Here is a 24093-nt window from a genome sequence, read left to right on the forward strand (position 1 = left end):
TTGTGAACCACTGTTAGAAATGAAACACAGAACTTGAGTTGCTCATTGAGTTTAGGTAATGCACCATAAAACATTGCATGAAAACATTAATTTTGTCAATATATATTAGTAGACAGAAACAGCGTTTACCAATGAGAAGCTGAAGACAGTTTTAAACACAGTTTATTTGTCTGAAGGCTTTTTCAAGCTCTACTTAATCACTTTATATTTGAGGTTGCATTAGAGGTGAATGGCCTACGTGCCGAAGGAGCAGAAGCTGCAATTTGACCTATGTGTCAGTCAGTCCTGGGGAGTTGTTATACCTGACAAATGCTGATATTTTCACAGTGAGCGATGCATGCATCATGTCTTTGACATCGAGCCATCAGTTCAGGTGTCAGTATTGTTACGCCGACCATAAGTTTTCTTGTTTTTATCTTTACCACATTGCTTTGATTCCTTTGTATTTGACATACATACAACACACAGAAAATTTGTAGATTGTCACTTCAGACTTGCTGGTGCTTCTCTTAGTAGTCTAAACACTGCACCTGACATTGGCTCCTTCCTCACAGACCTGCCCTGACTTTGGCTATCTTACTGAAGATGATCTTCACACTATTGTTACAGTGTGGCTTTAGGAGCTCTACAGATAAGAGCTAGTTTTATTTAATTTATCTGAACTGTATAAAGAGAATCATAAAACCCAGTATTGTCAACCTTTAATAATACTACCATTGAAACCTTTCATTATCTTAATATCAGTGTATTCAAGGAGAGGTTCTTTGTATCTGTCCTTTTTCTTGAAATGCCTGATTCTCAGTGTTAAGTAATGATTGTTGGTTAAGACCAGCAGAGAGGAGACCATTATTTCTTGGATACCAAAACAGTTGATTTAAGCACATAATAATAAACTTTGTAAAGTGGCAAACATTGTGGCTCATAAATTTTTTCATTATCTTTTCTCAGTTTTTCCCAGTAAGGTTTATTTTCTATGTGGCTTTTTACACTATTTTTGTGGCTCTAGATGCTGGGGTCCTCTTGATTGCTGAGACCAACTTTTGTTGCATGTTTCGTTCTCTGTCCTATCACTCTCCAGGGGAAGAATTGTGACTGTGGTAGGTTTGGCCTTGCGAGCAGACTAGGAAGGGACAACCAAACCCTATGCACTACAGGAAGGCATGTAATGTAGATTCAACCTAGAAGACTGCCCCAGGACACTTACTCAACAGGCCATAAGACACTGCCTTATCACACAAAATAGGAAATCCTTTCCAGCTAGATTCTCACTGCCGCTGCCTAAGCATCAAGGCTGTTTCTCTTCATTGACCTACAGGAGGATAGGGGCAAGAAGCCCCAGAGAGCAAACAGTATGAATCTTTCACTGTTCTCTTAAACTCCAATGTCATAACAGTCATGATAACAAAGCATATCAGGAAAGCTAAGTGTCAGTAGTACAGAAATAGAACCTGTAGCATAAATGATCAGAAGACAAAAAAGCTGTGCCTTGCCATTGGAAAAGAAAGGTAATGCTCTTAGGATAGTCAATATCCTATGCTACATACTGTCAGTTATCCAGACATCCCAGGAAGTGGATCACATCTCAGGAGGAGACAAAAATATTGATTAACCTTATTATTCCTGTTAGGAGAAAATGTTCCTTCTGGACTACAAAAGTGATGACCAGTTGTGTAAGCTTGTGAGTAAAACATGGCAGATGACCATGGAGAGCTTCTCATGCAGTATCGTGATGGCTTAATCTATACCATCTTATGCTGTGAGCATTCTCCAGTTCTTCTTACAGACCTAATCCTGGAGAAAGACCTGGGAGGACACTGTTCCCCTGTTCTCTGTATCCTGATTTCTGTGCAAGGGAAACATTGACCGGCAATCCAGACATGAAAAGAGCAAATATGTCCTACAGAGATGTTAGTCTGGATAAGTGGGAGACTAGGACCTCTAAACATGCCGTGGCATACATCAAAACTTAAGTCCAGGTACAGTCCAAGACCAACTGCTCAGCCTCTGGCACCACCACCCACTCAGAGTTTGTGTTTAGGTGAGGCCTACCTACAGACCTCAAAGAAGGTCAATCCTTCAGCTTCCCCACCACCACTGAAAAGCAGTTCATCCTGGGAGAAGAACTTCTCCGTGGTTTTTGTTCATAGACAGCCAGAAGTGTAAAGATAATGTTCACTTATCAGCAGATGAATAGCAACTAAATCTCTTTTCAGTTTTCCCCAGAAAATCAAGAACTTCAAGTATCACAATGCATGAAACCTCTGCATTTTTTAGGTATTTTATAGTCATTGATATGTCACAATTTTAATCAGAAAAGATGACAACCTAATATAACAGCATTATTCCTTTAATCTAAATCAGACTAAATAAGCGGTATTTTTAAATGAGTTTTGCATATAAACATATGATTTGGTTTCTTTGGCTTCGTAAATCACATTCTCGAAAGTTTTTTGCTAACTCTGTCTTCAGTATTTTCATTTCATATTAAAGCTATGGGAATGAGCTAGATCTTTTATCTAATCATAACAAACATCTTGTAATGCAAAAATGAACACAGATGAACCAAAGTGTATGTGCTCCAACACCTGGCAAAATTATTCATTAATTCAACAGCCACATTTAAAAGCAACAGTTCAAAGGCCCATGAATGGTAGAATAACGTGTTCAAAACTGAAGTGCTCTTCAGCAGCAGCAGTGTCAGAGTTTAGAGAAAGAATCATTTCCTGTGAGATGGAGGGCTTGGGGGAGTGAGATAGCGGTTAGGAGGATCTCTGCTTCGTAAACTTGTTTCTTTAGCCTCTGGCAAGGGCAACAGAGATTAAATGACATGCATTTTAAGAAGAGAATTTTCCACACTAAAGTGTCTCTATAAAGAAAACTTCCTTGGGTTGTGTGCCTTTTTTCCCCTGTGAGTTAGTCACCAGGGGAAAAGTGACTCATGAGGTAAACAGAAAACACAGAAAGGAAAAGAAAGATTAGGACTTCAGTGCAACACTTTTTTGTGTATTAAAAGATAAGTAATATGTCAATTAACTTCTATCAGCTGAAAATTGTGACATGTGCTAGTCACATAGATCTATTTACAGAGTTCTTGTGTTTGTTTGTAGCAGATGAAATGTACCATGTGCAAGAAGCTGTCCAAAACTGGACTTACTGCACCTCAAATGACTTTATCCTTGAGATGCATTTTTGCCTAAGACTGATTTCTACTTCCTCTTGCAAGGTCTATATATAGATTTTAAGAGTATGTTCAGTTCTATGTGGAAGCCAATAAGTCACAAGCTTTGATCTTTTGGATGTTTTACTTAGGGAAATTGTATGAACTCCAGGGCATAGCAAGGCAAAGACTTGGACTTGTGCCATCCTTAGCACAATCCCAAAGACCTATAACTATCTGCAACATGGAAGAACCACACTTAATCATAGCTATCCGTATTTGTTACGACCACTAAATGCTCAAGACTGCCTCATAGGATGAAACATCAAATCCACGACAGACCAACCAGTGCTAGACCCTATTTATAAATCCATGCTGCTGCATACAACAGGGTGTTATTGGATATGTAATCTGCTGACCTGCAGATGTTCTAAGCCTTTAAATGCAGATGCACATTGTAAGATGTGGAGCTTGTGATACACAGAGCAAGCCATTTATCCATGTCCACCAAAGAGTTTAAAGAGACTCTCCATACCTGTTCAGTTACAAACTTTTTGCTCTTGATGTGAGCAAATGTGTTTTTTTCAGGGAACCTGTTTCTGTGTAGGAGTGCTACAGACCTGAGCTTCAGGAGCTGGTATCTCTTTCATAACAATTTATTTCTCTCCTGTATAATTATACCATCGTAAGACACCTAATGCAATACTTGCTGAAGTCCACTGGCATCTTTCAGTGGGATTAAAATCTTCCATTGACTGCAGCGGGCACTGGATCAAACTGCAGGTGAGGCAGTCTTTCCAAGGTTCAGAAATTATTTTTTCTTTATCTCACAATTTTCTTTCTGTTGATGATGGTGTATTTCTCATACGATAAATCACTGGAACATGGACTCTCATTTACATCTTAAGACACTATCTCCAGAGGATGGAAGCAATTATTCCATAGCACCTTTCACCTTCTTCACTCTATGTAATTTTAAATGCATCCATCCATTAAGTGATTTCAAATTGATCTTCTCCCTTAAATCCCCAATCTTACCTCTCAAGGTTATTCAATTATATGTGTAGCATTGGGTAGCGTTCCATTAAAGGGTTTCATGTTTTTTATCCAGTAATACATGTAAGCCTTGGGTGAAGGAGAGGCAGACGATGCTGTCCTGCTTTTATTTTGAGACCTATTTTTGCTGCATTAAATTGTACAGACAGAAAACTCAGGTCTTAAAAAAAATTCTTTTATTTTACTTATTATTATTTGAACTGTTCTTTTATCCACAAAGTAATATGGAAAAGGTGGAATTTGCTTTATATAGATACTTTCTCCATACTTAAAAAAGAGAAGTTCATTCAAAGCTAAATTTCCAGAAAGGTGGGGGTTTTTAACTAAATTTGTGCATTTCTAAGTAGCATTAAACAGGAGACCTGCATCAAATGTGCTGAATGCCTGCAAATCCCCACTGATCTCAGAAGGAACAACTACTGAAGAACCACGAAACTTTGAAGGTGCATTTCTACACACACTACTTTGAAAACATGATCCCTCATTTTAGTTTTCTACTGTCCAGCAAGGAAAGAGTTCTAGGTATGGAAATATGTACGCTTTCCTAAACACTTGCCCTTTTTTTTAACTAAGTCAGAGCAAGATCAACTTACTATGCTAACATAATGCTAACATAGTGTTAAGTTTAAGATAATATGCTGGAATCAAAATAGACACCTTATGAACCATATCTGCAGACAGGTGAAAGGGAAATCATATTCAGATATGCAGGAAGGAAAATTTCTGTCATCACTGTTTTCCCATGAATTTCCCACATGATACCAGTGGCTGACAGTAAATAGAAGCAGTTAATATCAAGTCCTCTCATTGCCTTAAAATGGAACTGCAGATGATGTGGCATTTGACACTGTGACTTGTTCCAGATATCTATCACATTGTTGCATGTTGAGCGTCTGCACAAAAAAATGTAACAAGAAATCTAATGTGGGAGCAGGGCCCACAGATTGCAAGAGCTCACCTTATGACACAGGCTGATCTAGGAATACAAACACTGTGTCAGGCTGAGAAGCATGTCATCCACATGTCCCATTAGCAGTGACATAATGAAAGAAGACAAAAGCTACTGTAGAAGATAACAAGTGGATAGAGTATCCAAGCTTGTACCTCTTTCGATTTGGATCACAAGTACTTTTCAATGCTGCATTGTGTTACAGGTGGTTAAACTAAGTGAACAGCTCTTCTCTCGCCCATGATTATTGTCTAATGATAGTTTCTAAGTGAACATCATATTTAGTCTCAATGGATTTTTTACTGAGTCACGTCACTGACTTCCAGTTAATTTATTCTGATTAAATGGGAGCAGCATTTGGATCTGCTGTCTAGATAATATGTATTCAGCTACTCAATCCTCAGTAGCCCTGGGGTTTATGACTATAAATATCAAAAAAGACTGTAGACTTGGTCAGTGGTGAACTAGACATTTCATAGAATCATAGAATTGCAGCACTTCCTGGGTTAGAAGAGACCTTAAAGGTCATCTAGTTTCAAACACCCTGCTGTAGGCAGGGATATCTTCCACTAGATCAGGTTGCTCAAAACCTCATCCAACCTGGCCTTGAACACTTCCAGGGATGGGGCATCCACAGCTTCTCTGGGCAACCTGTTCCAGGGCCTCACCACCCTCACAGTTAATAATTTATTCCTGATATCTGGTCTAAAACTACTCTATTTCAGTTTGAAGCCATTCACCCTTGTCCTGCCAGTAAGGGTGCTTGTAAATAGTCTCTCTCCATCTTTCTTGTAAGCTCTCTTCAGGTACTGGGACACCGTGATTAGGTCACCCTGAAGCTTTCTCTTTTCCAGGCTGAACAATCCCAGTTCTCTCAGCCTTTCCTTGTACAAGGAATGCTCCATCCCTCTGAACAACTGGCCTCCTCTAGACTTGCTCCACCAGGTCAATGTCCTTCCTGTGCTGAGAACCCCAGAGCTGGATGTAGTACCCCACATGGAGTCTCACTTGAACAGAGTAGATGGGCAGGATCACTCACTCGGCCTGCTGGTCACACTTTTTATGATGCAGTCCAGGATATGTCTGGCTTTCTGGGCTGTGAGTGCACATTGTCAGCTCATGTTCAGCCTCTCATCCACCAGCATCCCCAAGTTCTTGGAAGGACTGTTCTCGATGTGTTCATCCCCCAGCCTGTATTGATCCAGGTTTAGGTACTTTTGGGGTTTGTCCCACAATCAGTGAACAAACACGCTGATTTCCTCCCTATCAACTGTTTGTCTTTTTACCTATGGCTGACAACAGAGACAGCAGATGGAAACATAGTATTTCATGATATTCTAGGCAACACTTTGGCATCCTAATGTAAGCTTGCCTTCAGTAGAAGGAGGATCTAAATTAGCATATGATGAACCAAGTGTTTGGAAGTTGGACATCACCTTATACCAAGGTGATGGTATAAATCACCATCTCGATTACCTGCAGCTACATCTGTTTTGATTAGTAGGTGATACCCCATATCCCACTTCAAGGACATTTTCAAAATGTCCCTTCTATGAATAAATCCCATAATCCTATTGGAATTTCCACAAGACAGTCATAGAATCACAGAATCACAGAATGGTTTGGATTAGAAGGAACCTTAAAAATCACCTACTCTGACCCCCTAATCATGGGTAGGGCCACCTTCCACTAGACCAGGTTACTCAAAGCTTCATCCATCCTGGTCTTCAACACTTCCAGGAATGAGGCATCCACAACTTGCCTGGGAAACCTCTTACAGTATCTCACCACCCTTCCAGCTGATGTTTTAATTGTTAATAGGAAATAGATTCTTAGTACTGCTAGTTTACATTATCTGACATTTTCTTCCTGAGAATGTCTTTTTGAGTGTAAAGCTTGGGCAATCTTCGTTGAACCTCGGCTGATATGTAAGTAATGCAAGTTATCGAAAGCTTATCAAGGATTCATTGAATCAGAGAGAAGTATCTCTCATACAAACCAAGCTTAGGTTTCCCAGTAGCCAGTCATCATACACAGCAGTCTCTACCTAACATAATCACATGGTCACTATCTATGTGCCTGCTTCTCAAGTCATAATGGTAGTATATTCGTATAGTGTTTCCACTTTTTTTTTCTTTTGGCCCTTTCTTGCAGCTGCTGGTTAGTAGCATTTTCCTCTCATTTTATTCTATGCAACCTCTTTGCACTGAATCCCAGATGCATGTGAAATGGCCACAAAAGAACTATCTGGGTTAAATGAGTACTAAACAGGTTTAAAATTAGTGCTTATTGTTTGGAAGCAGATGCAAGCTCCAAACAAATGCAAAACATCGATGCAAATGCAAAAGGGAGAGCAATTTGAAAATCAGATTCTAAGTACTTGATTCTATAGGTTGTTTTTTCTAGTAGTAATACCCAGAACAGTTCTGTTAATGTAATGGAAGCACACTGAATAACTACTCTACCAGCATTTGTGTCTGCAAAGTTCATGAATCAGCAAAATAACTCAGGTTTCCTACTATTCTCATTTGAATGAACTGTTAACTCTACAAAGCTACTCTTTTATAAACTAGTAAACACTGCTATACATCTCTACATTACATTCTACAGAAATTATTATTAGCTTACAGTTACTCTTGCTGTTTGTCTGTCTTTACCTTTTACACCGTTTCCTTGAAGGCTGGTTGTATCCACAATGATGTTCCTGAAGATCTATAGTGCTGAGTTTTATCCATCCGTACTACGTGCAAATTGGTGACAGTATATGAGGAAAATGTCTCTTACATTTCTTCAAGTATACCATTAATAAAACTCTTATCATCTTCTGAATTTTCATTCTTTGTCCTGCTGTGCAACTTGAAGCAAAACCAGGCAGTATATTTGTGATAGCATTTCAGGCAATGTCATGGGGGGAGTTTGCTTTAGGCATAAGCAAAGCAACAGATTCCTAGCATGGCACAGGAATGACAGTGACAAAATCATGGTCTACAGTGACAAGGGCTGGTGGGGAATGCTGCTTACAGGCACACACAGAAAGAGACTCACTGCCCAGGCAGAAGGTCAATGGCTGCTTGCATAAGGGACAGAACTACTGACTCAGTCTCAGTTCCCCAAATTTGGAAAAGTGATGCCCTGAAATCTGGGGGTTTTTCATACCTCAGATGCATTTGGTTTGGTTTGGTCCTTGTGAAGCCTTGAACTGGCTCTAAGAATTGATGAACAATGAGCTCTGAAAGCATCGTGCTGCACACAGGGTAGGGCCCATCCAGAGTATCACCTTTAGAAACTCGAGTTCCCTATGCAAAAATAGATGAAATGTAAAATTCCCCAAGCAGCCTTCACTGCCAATATGGTCCATCTGTGTCATATGCTTTCTCTATAGAAAGCAGTTACAAGACTATTCTGCACAAACAAATAAACAGCTTTCAGGTAGCATCAGACTGCCAGCATTGCTCACTGGAGACACCTCAGCAAAAAAGTTAGGTTCTGCAGGACGGCATGATCACCTATCCTGAACAATTTTTAAAGACCTACTCTTGAAAATGACTTACAGTTGTCATTTGGATGAAGCGTAGCGCAGAGAGAGAAATTAACTTTCTATAATTTTCTATTAAGTGCACCAAAAATCTGTCATTGCATGCCAATTAAAATAGCAGTGATTTTGATGTAGATACTCAACCACTGAAATCAGAACAGGGACAACAGCTAGTTTCAGAAATAGTTCTGAACATATGTTAGGCATAATGGATTTTAGGAAGGGTTTTGATTTAATGAGAAAAAGAGTAGAAAAACACAGAAATGGCCATTATTCCTCAAAGTATTGTTGCCAGCAGCTTTTTGTGGCTTACAGTTAACAGTAGATGCTCACTGGGATTCATTTTCATTGCAAGTCACATTCACTTCTCCACGTTATCCATGTCACCACTCCCTTTTTTTACCAATTTTGCCTCTGTTGCCTGCTTATTTGATCTCTTTCAAATTGGATGGAAACTATTATATTTTGTACCATTTTAATTGTTTATAATTTTCTAAATATTACTTTTTCATATGCATCTTCTTTTTCTATATCTGGTTGTTGAAAAGCTCAGCACTGTCCAACCAGAAGCCAAGAGAATAATTTACAGAGTATTTTCCATCACCATACACAACTACAAAACAAATTTTTATAAAATAGTTCAACCTTCTGGTTCTTGGAAAATAGGAGTCTTCTGTTCTAGCTGAAATCTTAAAATCTTGGATTTGTGCTCACCACTTATTCCAAGGTAAAAAACAAAAGCACACTTTTTCTAGATTCAGACCCGCTAAAGAGAAGGTAGGCTATAACGCTTCACAAGTTGCTTCAGAGGATAGTAGTGGGAGCCATCTTTCAAATCAACAATTCCTCAGAACTCACTAGAGCACACTGTTTGCACATGTGAACAACCTGAATTGTTTCTGCATTGAGAAGAACAGCTTCAGTCACGACTTCCAAAGCATACTTACTGACAACAGCTTTCTAGCCTGTGTAACTTCTATCAAGTCTGAGATTCACGGAGATGTTCCTCCACATTCTGACCACCCCCAGCATGGACAAATGAATATCCAGAAATATTGCAGTGTTTCTCTTTTTATAACGAATAATACAAACCCTTCACTCTCAAAATCCTTTACTATATCACTGAGAAATACAGATATGATAGATATATTGTATGTATTATACATACATGGAGAGAGAAAAAGTGGGGTAATTTCTACAGCTTATTTCTATGTACAATGAAAAACATACAAACAAAAGGAATCAGAAAAAAAGTAAAGGAATAACTATTGTTTAAAAATACAGTGATATTATTATAAAATGAAGCTTGCATCATAGTTTGAGACAAAAAACTTCTGGTAGGGACAAAACCTACAACCATATCTAGAGACAACAGAAAAGGAAGAAAAAGAACTGTTAATGAGCAAGATCTTAATGCAGTGTATTGCAGGTGTACAAATACCTTTCCCGTTATCACCAAAATACTACCATTTCAGACTTCTCTGTATTCAGATGAGTGTGTTAATTAAGTAGCATTAACTAACAAAACTATAGAGGAAAGAAGCGTAAGATAAGTAAATTAAAATAGTACCCATTCAGACATTATCATGTAAAAAACGGAAAATTAGAATTTTTTACTTGGATAACTGGAGAAGGTCAGAGAGGTGATTTCCTTCTTTCATTTTTAGCACTACAAAATACAAAAATGAAGTATAAAATTAAAAAGAAAAAACACTAAGATATCACCACTAGCCAAGACTCTGGCATGTGCTGTAGGCATGTGTCTTGGGACTCATCAAATAACAGGATTTGGAAAGTGGAACAAGGGGAACAGACAATTGTAGAAAATACAAGAGGCAACAAGAGATATTCTGACAGAAAGCAAGGAAAATAATGGTCATGAAGGAAATGTGTAGGCACTTACAGAGGTGCCACAGAGCCTGTGGAATCTCCACTCTTGGAGATACTCATTATGCTGCTAGACAAACCCCTGAGCAACCAGCTCTAACTACGAAGTGGCCCTGCTTTGAACTCAGTGCTGAGCAGATGGCCTCCAAAATTCATTGTCAATCTGAATTACCTTTATGATTCTCTGAAATGCTATGAAGAGGGATTTTAGGTCCTTTTTCACATATGTGAAATAAATCCGTCCCACGTGGTGTAAAAATAAAACAGCAGTACTATATTTGTTTGTATTTCTTAGGTATTCAAAACACACAAGAAGCTCATATATCCATCACACAAGCAATATTTACCTCAGAAATCACAGAATCACAGAATCATAGAATACGCGGAATTGGAAAGCACCAACAAGGATCTTTGGGTCCAAGTCTTAGATCTGCGCAGGACTATCCCCAAGAGTCACACCATGTGGCTGAGAGTATCATCCAAACACTACTTGAACTCTGTCAGGCTTGGTGGTGTGACCTCTGCCCCAGGGACCCTGTTCCAGTGCCAAACCACCCTCTGGGTGAAGAACCTTTTTCTGATATCCAACCTAAACCTCCCCTGATATTCCCTCAGGTCCTATCACTGGTTGCTGCAGGGAAAAGATCAGTGTCTGTTGCAGTCTGTAGTAGAGAAAAAGGCAAGTGAGAAGTATTGGAAGAGGACTAGGTTATAGCATAATATCCAAGCAGGGAAGATCACTCCACATAATGAGAGTACAGTATGACAGCATGGTTATTAGCACTGCTCATCCATGTGGAAAGAATGGGACACAAAACTCAATGACAGTACATTTATTATCTCTCACAGGTCTTAAAAAGTAAATACTGCTATTTGCTCTGTTTACTGGCTGGAATGATCTCCTTTAGGACATAGATATACCACAGTTAAGGAAAACTGAAAAAACATTACAGAAGCAAAAATGTACATTGGAGTGCTGCACAGTTTAGCGATCAGCATTTAGCATTGGATTCAGCGGTACAGGATTCACAACACTGAGAATGAAACTAGAATTTGCCCTATTTCTACAGCATAAGATAACCATTTAAGAGAATAATCATACATTAAATTTCTTCTTTTACTTGCCTCCAGAGTTTCAATCATGCATCACTTCCTTTGTGAACTCTGTTTCTGAAGGCACTAATTTAATTGAAAGCACTGAAAGAGGACTTTGCTTGTTCATGTTGTGAATACAAGTTTATAGGGTGCAAGCTGGATTCAAAATACCCATACTCAAATCTATTGCACATCACAGAAGCATTACATATACCAGAGAAGTCCCAAAGGTACCTTCATTCCTGTTACTACTCATGTATCTGAGTAAGCAAGTCAAGAGCAGATAAGCGTCATGATTCTGTTTAAGCCCTCATGGGCTTTGCAAAAGAGACACCTATCTCACCCACAAGGCCCAAAGCCAATTGAATCAAAAAAAAAAACCACAACCCAAACCACTAATCTGGCAGTGCCAGAATAATGGACAAATACCACCTTGCGCTCTTTTATCTGAATAGTTGTCTGTGCAGAAAGCTAGCATCACCTTTTCCTGTGTCTGAAGAGACAAGATTATATATGTTTCACATCCCAGTAAAGTAACTGTCCTCTAAAGGCAAAGTATTCTTGGAATTGGGGTACCCCTCCATCTCTTTCTTACTAAACAGTTTAGTAATTTGGGAATTACAAAGATATTTTGAGGGGAAGGTAGATAATAACTCACTACCTTAGTAATTTGGGCATTGATCCAGAAAGGAATGTGGAATCCATCTAATTCCTTAGTGAGCTGAGGTTTTATATGTAAAGTGGAAACATATCATCAGAAGAGGATGGGACACAACAACCCTCAACTCGGTGCCTGGATCCTGCCACAGTTGGAGTGGATTCAAACTCCAGCAGGCAGAGAAGATGATGGAGTGATCTCCTCTCATATTTGGTAATCATTTGGTCCTTGTCATTGAGTTGATTATTATTTGTAGGGAAGGCAAAAGATAGGAAAATGTCAAGTTGCTGCAGACACTTGATTTCAGAAGAAGATTCTCAACAAAGACTTAGGGAGCCCTTCTTTGCAACACTGAGCCTTCTTCAGAACTGCCTGCTTTTCATCTTCCAGCTTAGGCAGCTTCTTGGACAATTCCTCTACTTCTGCAATAAGGTATGTCCATGCCAGCCTCTGGCTAAAAAAAGTATACATTGAAGGACACCAAATGAAAGCAAATATACTGCTGGAACAAAAAATGTTTTTTGCGAAGAGCAGAGTCATGAACTATTCTCCATTTTTCCATTGAACAATTTTTTTCTTGAAAATTTCTGAGCAGATGAGGCCCTTCTGCTGGTCTGTGTAAGACACTTGCACCCTCATCCCACTGCTGCAGTAGCTTGTCTATCTTGAGGAACAGTGCTGGGCAGAAGTGCATCTGCTGGTCTCAGCAATCAACACTAGCACACCCTTGTCTTTTTACAGATTCTAACACAGAGCTGAAGGGGAGAACATAAATGCTCTCTGAACAGAAATATTTTCTTCACATAATGCTTCTCTTCATTTATGACAGTGAAAAGACAGACCAAAAAAATAATTCCAAGAATGCTAACTACAGGTCAATCAGGAAGCCTAGCCTATGCATATCTCTGAACACTGGCAGACAGTGAAAGTGAATTCTTTTAAAGGTTCTGATATCAAGGAACTATTAAAAAAAAAAAAGCCCAAAACATTAAAAGACCCATGGCATGAAAAGTGTTTTCATAACTAATAATTCTAATGCATTTATCCAAATATCTTTCCCTTAAACATGATGTTATTGTCCACATAAAGTTTGTGTGTCACACAGTCAGTCTTGAAATCAAGACGTATTTTGTATCATCCAAAAAATGTTAATCAGTCTAAGATCTCTGAATCACTGGACATGCTATGTTTGGCTTCTTTATTCATAGCAAATACAAGAACACTGGAATGTATTAAAATACCTAAACAGCCCATTTTCTCTGCTTCTGTCACTACTCACAGGCTCTTCACTTAAATAGGGAACTAATGAAAGCTGCAAAGCAGAAGAGATTGCTATTTAAATAATCATACACTAGTGCTTGTACCATACCTGCTGCTGCAGTTTCGGACAGGACTGGATTGTCTGCTTTGGACAGAAAATTAACTCATGGTGACCTATACTTAGATTGAAAACTGAGATTGAAATATTTTTTTTAAAAAATTATATTTATTCACATTTAATTCAAACTAATTTCACACTGTATGGTAAGAGTGAGCAGATGTAGAATCGGCAATGGTAACCACTACAGTGTGTTACAATTGAAAAACAGAAAGTACAGGTAACTAAGCAAAAGAGGAACTAAAAAGGAAAGTTTGAAAAAAAAGCAAGTTTAGATGGCAGGCTTTGAGATTGCTATTCTAGCCAGGACATGTCCTTTGGAGAAAGGAATTCAAACAAAATTGAAGCCCATAGCACAAATTATAAGAGGTTAAAATTAGGAAAGCTAAGTGGGAATATGAGAAGCAGGTATGGAAAGACATAGACTTAAAATCATGCATTATGTAAATACCTGTGGAACAGGATGGTTTTGAGAGAATCAGTGGTTCTCTACTAGTCTCTGAGGAAGCAAAAGGAGAAATAAATGGAGAGGAAGTCACCACATCTGTTAAAAGTTCTTTTTGTTTCGAGCTTGTCAGGGAAAATATCTGTTCTCCTCATGATATAAAGGAAAGGCAGCGTTAGAAATTAAAGCTTTGGAGTTTTTATTTAAGAGTTTTTATAACAAAATACTTCAAGTAGTCTTGAACCACCAAACAAAATACTTCAAGTAATCTTGAACTACCAAAGAACCAAGACTTGATTCATGAGGACATTAGTGGTTTTAATCGCTGCCTCATCATCACTCTCAGGAAAAAGTAATCCACACCTCAGATCCTTGCAGCTTTGATCCAGAGGTGTGCTCAAGACCCTGGGTGTTGTGCAAGAAAACTTCATGGTCCTGAGCATGCTGAGGTCCTCAGTGGTTCACCATGTTTTTTGTGAGAAAGTTGTTCCCTGATCATCCCTCAGACCCTTCGCTGTTTCTTCTAAACATGACACCTTGCACAAATCCCAGACAGACTTTCAGGCACTAGGGGCCAAAAGGATTCTGGTTAGGTTCTTAAGGTATTGTCTTTGTTCTTCTAATATATCAAGGAGAGGATCTATTTTTGTACTATCTGTTTGACTAGGATGAGCTGTCAGCCCATGAGAGAGACATCATGAGATTTTTTTAAGAAAACAGTAGTTCAGAAAACCATGTAGACTAAAGGACACCTACTCAATATCAGACTCATCTGTTGAACCATCTCACGGCTGATCATAGATTTTAGCAATGAAATCTGGCACATCCAATTCAGGTTAGACTATACAACTTCCTACTGCTCCCTGTATTTCCAATTTAATTCATTTTAATATGAATTCAAACAGGGAAAAGAAAAGCTATTCTTATAGAATAAACAAATTTCTTGGTCTATGTAAGTTTGGCTCAAGGAAGGGCCGGGCAAAGTTCTCTGGTCCCTTGCCATAAGTGGGAGAGGAGAGTGCTGAGTTAGCCCCAGAGGGTTTGAGCCCACTGTGGAGTCAGCTCCTCCCACAGCATAACAAAAGCTGGATAAAACCTTTTTTATTTTGTTAACAGGCACTCTGGTGGAGTTTCCTTCCTCTTAGTTTTAAGGAGATGATGGTTACAGTTTATTACTTCTCTGTCAGAGAGAGGGAGGAAACATTCGGTGCTTGGTATTGTTTTCACTGGGTCATCTCATCTATGCCATCAGCATGCCTCCTTATTGTTATGAGGCTGGTTACTTGGGGATCCTTTCTGAGGTGATTCTGGCAGCAGAGTCTCTGCTTCAGTTCAAGTATTTCACCCCTCCATCTTCGTCATTAGACAAAAAGCTTATGCTTGTTTCATCAGTGAACTGGAAATAAGAGTTGTCTGCCCATGGTGTGAACTGATTCCTTTGGCTAGAAATGTATGTAAATCTGATGTCCTGTTTTTTCAGCAGTGTATTGTTTTACCATTTTAAGATGCTGGAATACTTTTAAGAGTTATGTCATCTTTTTATATTCCTCATTTTAGTGAAGTGTCCTGAAATTTCCAGGATTGAAATTAAATTAATTGCAGAGCAAGACTGTGAAGCAAACTGATACAGATGCTTGTCTGACTGTGTTACAGAAATAAAGATTAGTAAAGGTTCATGTATGTAAAAAAAGAAATTCACCCCCTAGTCTGAAAAACTCCAGCAACCTACAAGAGCATGTAGCAGTGAACGACGATGACAGTTTGATTTGTTTCACCCATCTTCCCACTGTCAGAATTTGCGCTTATGTGTAGGAATAAGTTTCTTATGTTTTCATCACTGATGCTGCTTCTATCTACACTCGGGTGATAGTTTAAAGCTTCTGTAGTATGGAAATCCTTGTTTCCTCTCATCAGTTGGCAGCATCATGAGGTAATCTATGAATTGACACTGCAAGAAAATCAAATACCACCAAGACTTGTTCTGATTCTGTGGAAACAGACTGCTAGCTTTCGATTTCTCGGTCGTCAGCTTTGAAAATCGTATTTACCAAGAAAGCTCCTTTCCCTGAACTTCTCATGGGCATTGGTTTCTGGGGATATCAGATCTCCTACCTGATGATTCAGGAAGATCTTTACTTTTAGAAGTGTGGTTTTGAGCGGAAAATCAGCGCTTTTTTGGGGATGTGCTGCTGAAATTGCCAGGGTGGGGACCAGATAAAATAGGGAGCACAGCCTAAAAGCTACACTAAAAAATTTGCTACAGAAAGAAGGCTAAACTTCCATTCTAGTAAACAAGTAAATCAATAAATAATAATAATAATGTTTACAAGGTTATAAATGGGCTCCAAAGTAAACACTCCATTAAGATGAATGGTAAAGTTTGCACTCCTTTTAGAACTATTGATTCAATCTGGATGCCTGTAGATTCATGAAAATAGCACTGCAGCATCGACATTTTAGAAGGTTTTCTTTCTACCAAGAAGTGCTATCTTTCAAAACAAAACAAAAGTTTAAAATGATACAAAGCAACTGTCAGAAGCTGCTCCACATATTTTCAGCTTTATGATATTAAATGAGGATTTTTTTTCCAGTAGTAAGATTCTACAACTTTAGCAACATCAAAAGAACTGGAAAAAAACCTAAATAAGCTTGGAAGAAAAAATATGGTTTTATTTAAAAGTACAGTCTTACTCTCTGAGAGGCCACCATGTCAGTGGTTTTGAGAACATTCTGTTGATGGCAGACATTCATACCTTAATTTTTATGCATATAACCTTTTCCTTATTATTGTTACTTGTGGAATAGTAGAATCCATTGATCATAAGAGCTATCCCTTAAAACCAGTTTGGATTTTTTAAAAAAATTTAGTCCTGTGTCCCAAAAACTTATAAAAAAGTTTGGGGTATTAGAATCTGGAAAGAAAGTTTTAGAAGAGCCACTTTTTCTTAATCAGTCAGGCAAATGATTCAGGCACAACCTTTTTCACTGTGGACTTAAAGCCAGGTAAGATGAATACAGCCAGTGCATTCTGTCCCTGCCTGAATGAACGTCATCCAGTTACAAATTCCTCCTTGGTCATCCACACCTCCAGCATTCAAATATATCACGGATAGGCTATAGAGAGTAAATTCCAAAACCACAACTTTTTTCAGAGCATGAGCTTCAGGAGTTGATGGAACCTCCTTTTGGCACATTCCTTTTGACAGTTGGAGTCCTTCATGGAGACAAATTCTGAAGTGACAGGATATATTATTTAGTCAGTGTTTTCCATAGGTGGTAGACAATCACTTCTATTTTGGACACAGTGGCATACTGTTTACCATCTAGATTGCATACAGGTGCACAGAGAGGGTCTTCAAAGAACCGGAATGTTTTTTCTTAACTTTGAAAAAACTTGAAATTGTCCATCAGCAAGACATGACTGATGCCAACTTTTTATATAATGAAATCCAGCCACAGATCCCTTGAACCCAACAATAATAAGAAATTATAACAAACTGGAAGTATGACAGACCACCTTCAGACATATCCTGGTGGTTGTTGGAGTAGCAAAGCCTGATGGGGAAGTCTGTCACTCACACTGAATTAAATAAACTTATGTAATCTCTGGAATATTTTGTAATGTCTCATGTACTCAGATGGTTGCCAGAAGCACACTACTCTCAGGTCTCTTTACCTGGATGTTATGGTTTAATGTCAGCTGGCAGCCAAGTACCATGCGGGCACTCACTCACTCCGCCCACCCCTCCGTGGGATGGGCAGAATTGGAAAAGAAAGATAAAACCATGGGTTGAGATAAGAACAATTTAATTATTTAAATAAAGTAAAATATAATGATGATGGTAATTATAATTATGATGATGATAGTCATAATAATAATAGGAATTAGAATTAGTATTAGTATGGAGAGATGAATAACACCCAAGAAACACAAGTAATGCCCAATACAACTGCTGATCACTCACCGACCGATGCCCAGCCATCCCTGAGCAGCGACTGGCCCCTTCCAGACAATCCCCCCACACACTTATCATGGTGTTCTATACTATAAAATATCCCTTTGGCTAGTTCAGATCAGCTATCCTGGCCAAGCTCCCTCTAGACTTTTTGTGCAGCTCCTGAGTGATAGAACATGGGAAACCGAACAGTCCTTGGCTTAGGGTAAGCACTCTTTACAAGGACCAAAATATAAGCATGTTATCAACATTATTCTCATGCTAAATTGGTGAGAGCTATTCTCTAGCTCTCACTGTACCAGCTACTAAGAAGAAAATTAGCTCTCACTGTGCCAGCTACTAAGAAGAAAATTAACTCTATCCCAGCTGGAACTAGGACACTGGATCTAAGTGTCTTCCTATGAACTGCGTCAGTCTTAATTTATTCTTGGTACCTCTTTTATGATTTTGCATGTAGCTTTGTCTCCTGCTAGAAAGAGTATAAACCACGCCAAGCATTTCCAGCATTCTCACACAATGTACATGACTTGTATAAAAGAGAGGTTATTTCTTGAAGACCTGTGCTTTTGTTTATAATTGTCAGTATTATTCTTCCATATGTGATTGAAAGAAAGAAATCTAGTTTGAGGTTCAAGATATAGAAAATTGAATACAATATGGTCTTATGTCAGCTTTCTTTCTGATAATTCACAGAACACTTGAGCAGCACTCACAGTGAGTTTGTGGTTGGAACTGATCTATTACCATTGTTTCAATTTAGCCATTAATTGTTTTTAAATGTGGTATCTTGTTGTCCCTTCCATGCTAAAATTTTTCTTTGAAAAATGTATTGCAATACTGAGGAATCCTTCTCTTTTTTGTAAATTACACTGCAAATTTTGTTTTAAAGCCAATAATGTTTGGTTTTGGGCTGTTTCAAAACAGGTTAAGACATAAATTAAAAACATTTTATAATTTTAACATTTTAGTCAGTCATTCACTTTGTATTTCCTCAATTTATTTGCAAGTAAACTAATCACACCTAGAAAGACATGTCTTTCATTTGCAAGTTTAATTGTGTCACAGAAGTACACATGTGTGGATTCAGCCAGATGAAAGAATCTCATCATTGCATCTTGCTTTGATCTGGTCTAGAACTGAAGTAGAAGAGAACAATGTTTTTGACTCCTTGCATGGACCATCTCACTGGCAATATACTGAAGGACATTACAGTAGTATTCATGGAATTATACCACACCATGTTTCAACATTTGTCCAGAACCTTATATTCTGTCTATCACATGTGGTTCATGAGCCCCAAGTGTGTGACCCCAGGGTTTCCCTTATCTGTGGATGTTATTATTACACGGGAATAATTTCACTTATTCCATTGACTTCTGGTGACACAGATGCAAAATATCACCATTATCATAAAGGCAAATGCCTTCCTATGTAAAAATAGCACCTGGAACATAACTCAGCAAAAGGAGACGTGCTCCCTCAGAGTTTGCCTTTTTAATTTACAATCCAAATCTCCATTTCTGTCCTAAAAAGTTCTCTTTAAAAGTTTATGCTGACTGGCTTTACAAAACAGAGCAGTTTATGCCTGTCTGTCTGGCAAAGACAGTTAGAGGAACTGCTAGAGAACTGGGCAAGCAGACCCTAGGCACGGAGCTCTCTGGGACTGAGAAGTTTCCACTATCTAATTGAAAGTGTGGCAGATCATTCTAGTGGAAAAAAAAAGGAAGAAGGTATCCTTCCCCTAGGAAGCCTGCTTACAGTTTTCTCAACTTTTAGTTATTTTTTAAAGTATGATGATAAGGAAGGCATTACGGGGATCATGTAGGTGTAAACACTGTGTTCCACTAATGGAACTTCAAGGATGTTGTTTTCCATCTTGCCTAAGAGGCCAAATACATCAATTTTATAATATACTCAACCTGTAAAAGCATTTGTCCTTAAAACTCCAGTCTCCTCACAAAGACAGGTCTCCTGTTAATGGAATCAATTAGTGAAGTTCAACATACTAGCAAATGAGAGCAAACAAAGCCAAACCAAATCCTTTTTTGCTTTAGATTTATTTTTTTTAATGAAACCTGTTGGCTCTTGCCTTGTAGGCCCATCCCCCTTACTTGCTGCTTGTTTCACTGCCATTAAGTCTAAATTAATGATGTGTTTGGCAGTCAGACAACTGATCCAACTGGCTGCAATGTCACAGTTTGAAAATGCTCATCAGTCCTGCAGCCTACTCATTTTTTATGACTGACATGAACACATCCATTGAACAGTGTGGATGCTCCTACTCTCCCCACACGTTCAGCACACAAGCAACAACATTTACATTAATTTGGTGAATATGCAGTCTTGCTCATTGAGTATGGGGAGTTTCATTGTAGAGGAGTGGGGAGGGAATCATTGCTGGATGAAAAGTGACTCTGCAGCTGACTCTGGGAGCCCAGCCTAGGGCTTCTAGAATAAGGGAGGATACATTGTTTAGAGGAGGAGCTCTCCTACGTGGGCAAGTTAGCATTATTGTATTTCTAACTACTTGGCTGCAGCAAGAAAGCAGAAAAAACGAAGCTATTCATATCTGTCTCTCTAGCACAGACTAGATAAAAGTATTTGCATGCCGTGTAGTGCTAAAATGGTCACTCCTCTCTCTTCTACCATCAAGGTTATTAATGACAGTATCCAACAGTACAACAACCAGGATAGACTTCTGTGTAAATCCATAAAATTGTGCCTTCCATTTTGACAATGAAACATCACTTGTTACTCTCTAAGTACACCTTTCAAACTCATTTTATACATGACCATTAATGTCTTTGTTTATAGGGGTTTTTTTGTTTGCTTGCTTATATAAATGTCATGTGAGACTGTCAGTTTTACAGAGATATGGAAAGATAACGTCTGTTGTTTCTCCTCAGTGAGCAAGGTCTGTTACCCACTTTGAGAAAGAAATTATGTTTGCTTCATGTTATTTGTTCTTGGTAAATCGATGGTGACCATTCCTCATCTCCTTATTTCTCAGGTACTTAGAAATATTTTTTTGATGGCTCATTTCTTTTAGAAATTGAAGTTACTCAGGTGGTCTGTAATTTCTTTATATAATTTCTTTTAAAACTAGAAACCATAGCTGTCCAGAGACAATTTCTTGGCAATTCATTCATCCTTCCCAAGTTTTCAAAGATAACTGTGAACAGCCATATGATTCATCTGTCAGTTCTTTAAGTACCCCCAGAAGAAATTCATTAGGTTTAGCTGATTTAAAAGCTCTCATTTTTGTTCCTACTCTTTACGAGGCTGAGATCCTGCTTACTCTTTTGCAACTGGAATTAGCTGACTACTTGGCACCTCAAAACTGATCTCTTTAATGAAGTGTAATGTAGAAAAATTTATTTCAGTGTATTTCCTAGAAGAAATCTCTAATACTTAAGTGCTGGTGTCATAGGCATTACAGCTAAAACCATTTTCCCCTAGGAGAAGTGGAAAAAATCTTGGGGAAAGAACAAATTAATATTTTGGCCTTAAAATTATTTATTCTTTATTCTACACTGATTTTTTCCTTAAACTTTCAGTAAGGATGCACATTTGCAGCGGTATTTTCAAGAATATTGAATTCTTATTAGTCTCACCATGTTCCTCTGGGCAATAGGTAAAAAAATTTCTTTTCCCCAGTCAAGAAAAAGTTAACAATTAAAGAACTCTCAGTACAATTCTTATCTATATATCAATAGGATGATGTCTAATCAATCATTTTAAGCACAGAACTGTGCTATCCTCTGAACCAGTAAGTCCAAAGGTATTCAATAACACTACAAGAGTGTAGAAGATTAAAGACAATGAGCATTTTTCTCTGAAGCATCTACTGTTGGTTTCTTTTGTATGTATAATTGATTAGCTCCTTCAATATAACAATTCCTTCTACATTGTTCGCAATAACATCTGATCAAATATTATTTGCTTCAGGACTGTAGCTATACCAACCATGTCACGGTGAGACTGAAAATTCTCTGACAACTGGTTCACAAGACAAGGAAAAGGCTGAGAATAGCAAATGAGACCACCCATACTTCACACTCCAGTTTGAGAGCTCTGCAACAACAAAGCTTACTTCCTTACTTTAAACCTTTCACTGTCACTCAGTTTTGCTATGCAAATCAGGGCTTATAGAGGACAAGCAGAAACTAATATGAGAATGAAATGCATTAGTTCTAAGACAATCTTTACTGCTTTACATGTCTGCTCTTTTAGAATGTATGTCAAATTACAATTATGCATGTGAACCAATGTCTGAGTTTAATGTCTGAAAGGTTTTTTAGTTGCAAAAAAAGTCATCAAACTTCTGATTAACATAAAAGGTGTGCTTTACAAGCCTTTGGCAGAAATATTTTAGCCTTCTTTTAAAAAATAATTATTTTGTTCATTCCAGGTTTTGTCAATATCTATATCTAATTGTTTTCTGTAACTAATTGTGCTTTTCAAAATAGGCATATTTTATAAAGTCAGGGGACTTACTTGAAGTAGGTTTTCCTGGATAAGCAACTGATGAGAACGGAAGTGGAAAAGACCTGGCAACTATTGAAAAAGGTTACATGAAAAGCACAACAGCAGAATATGCCACTGTGGAAGGTAGTAGGAAGAAGAGTAAGATGAAAATATAGAGTACTATGAAAATCAAAAGACAAGTAGGAAAAGTGAGATATGACTATGGGTATTGCAGAGCAGCTTTTGCATTTCACTGCACCAATGACTTACACTGGCCCACCCAATGTACCATTGTGACAAATTAGGAACACGTCAGCTATGGAGGTAGTAACCTCTACCAGTGGGAAGGTAATGAAGAGTAAGGGGTTCTTTCAAACACTCCAGTAAAATAAAATAGAACGCTTCCATCTGTGTCCATAGGATGTGTACAATGAGGCAGTGTAAGCAAGGAGGACAAAATCAGAAGTGTTAAAGTGTAAAATTAATTAACACCAATAAGGACATGCGTTTGAAATCAGACAAAGACTAAAAAAACTATAGGTTCATCATTTAATGGGGGAGGGCAGCAAATAACAGGCATAAAGAAAGCCGAATCTCCCCATTTTACTTCAATCTTCATGAAAAGATTAACTGAGAACAAGTGTTACTGCAACTCATTTAAAAGAGAACAGTATGAAGGCCAGTAGACAGAATGGGTAGGCTCAGTAGCATTCAGTTATTCTAAATGTATTTAAGTTAGTTCCTGATGAAATTCACCAACTGAGCACTTAAAGAATCACCCAAAGCAATCCTTGAGGCATTAGAACTACCTTTGAAAAGTTCAGGAAGGGAGAGAAAGAATTCAAAAGACTGCAGAGAAGTCAGCTTAGTATCTATCATTAAAAAGGGGGAATAGGACCATAGCCTAATTCAGTGTCAGAAGCAATATTAGTCAAAGAATTAAATAATCAATGTATAAGCATCTTTAGGATATTAAGGTGATTAAAACTACCAACGCAGATTTTTCAGGAGTAAGTCACATCAAATCAATCCACTCTCTCCTTTCAGAAGGACAGCTGCTCTGGTGATTGAAAAAGACACAGTAATACCTGTACTATACCTGTACTTTAATACGTTTTTTGAGTTTGTTTTGCGTACCTTGGAATATACAAATTGCAGAAATACAGCCTAAATAAAATCCCCATAAAATGGATCCAAAACTGGTTGAAAATGCATTTAAACCATAAATGTCCCAAATGTATTATCAGCGTAGGTGTAACTCAAGCAAGATTCTGCACTGAATTGTCCTAGATCCAGTTTGGTTCAATGTGTTCATGAATTATTTGGGTGACAGAGTAGACAATACATTTAAGACATTTGTGATGACATAAGATTAAGCACACAAGGGAAGGCAGTATCAGAAATCTAATTGATCTTGATACATTGGACGTCAAATTTCAATAAAGACAAATGGAGAGCACTACATCGAAAAAAAAAGACAGCAGATATGCAATTACAAAATGAAAAACTG

Source organism: Chiroxiphia lanceolata, chromosome 2, assembly GCF_009829145.1.
Source record: "Chiroxiphia lanceolata isolate bChiLan1 chromosome 2, bChiLan1.pri, whole genome shotgun sequence".
In the NCBI taxonomy this organism is placed as follows: Eukaryota; Metazoa; Chordata; class Aves; order Passeriformes; family Pipridae; genus Chiroxiphia; species Chiroxiphia lanceolata.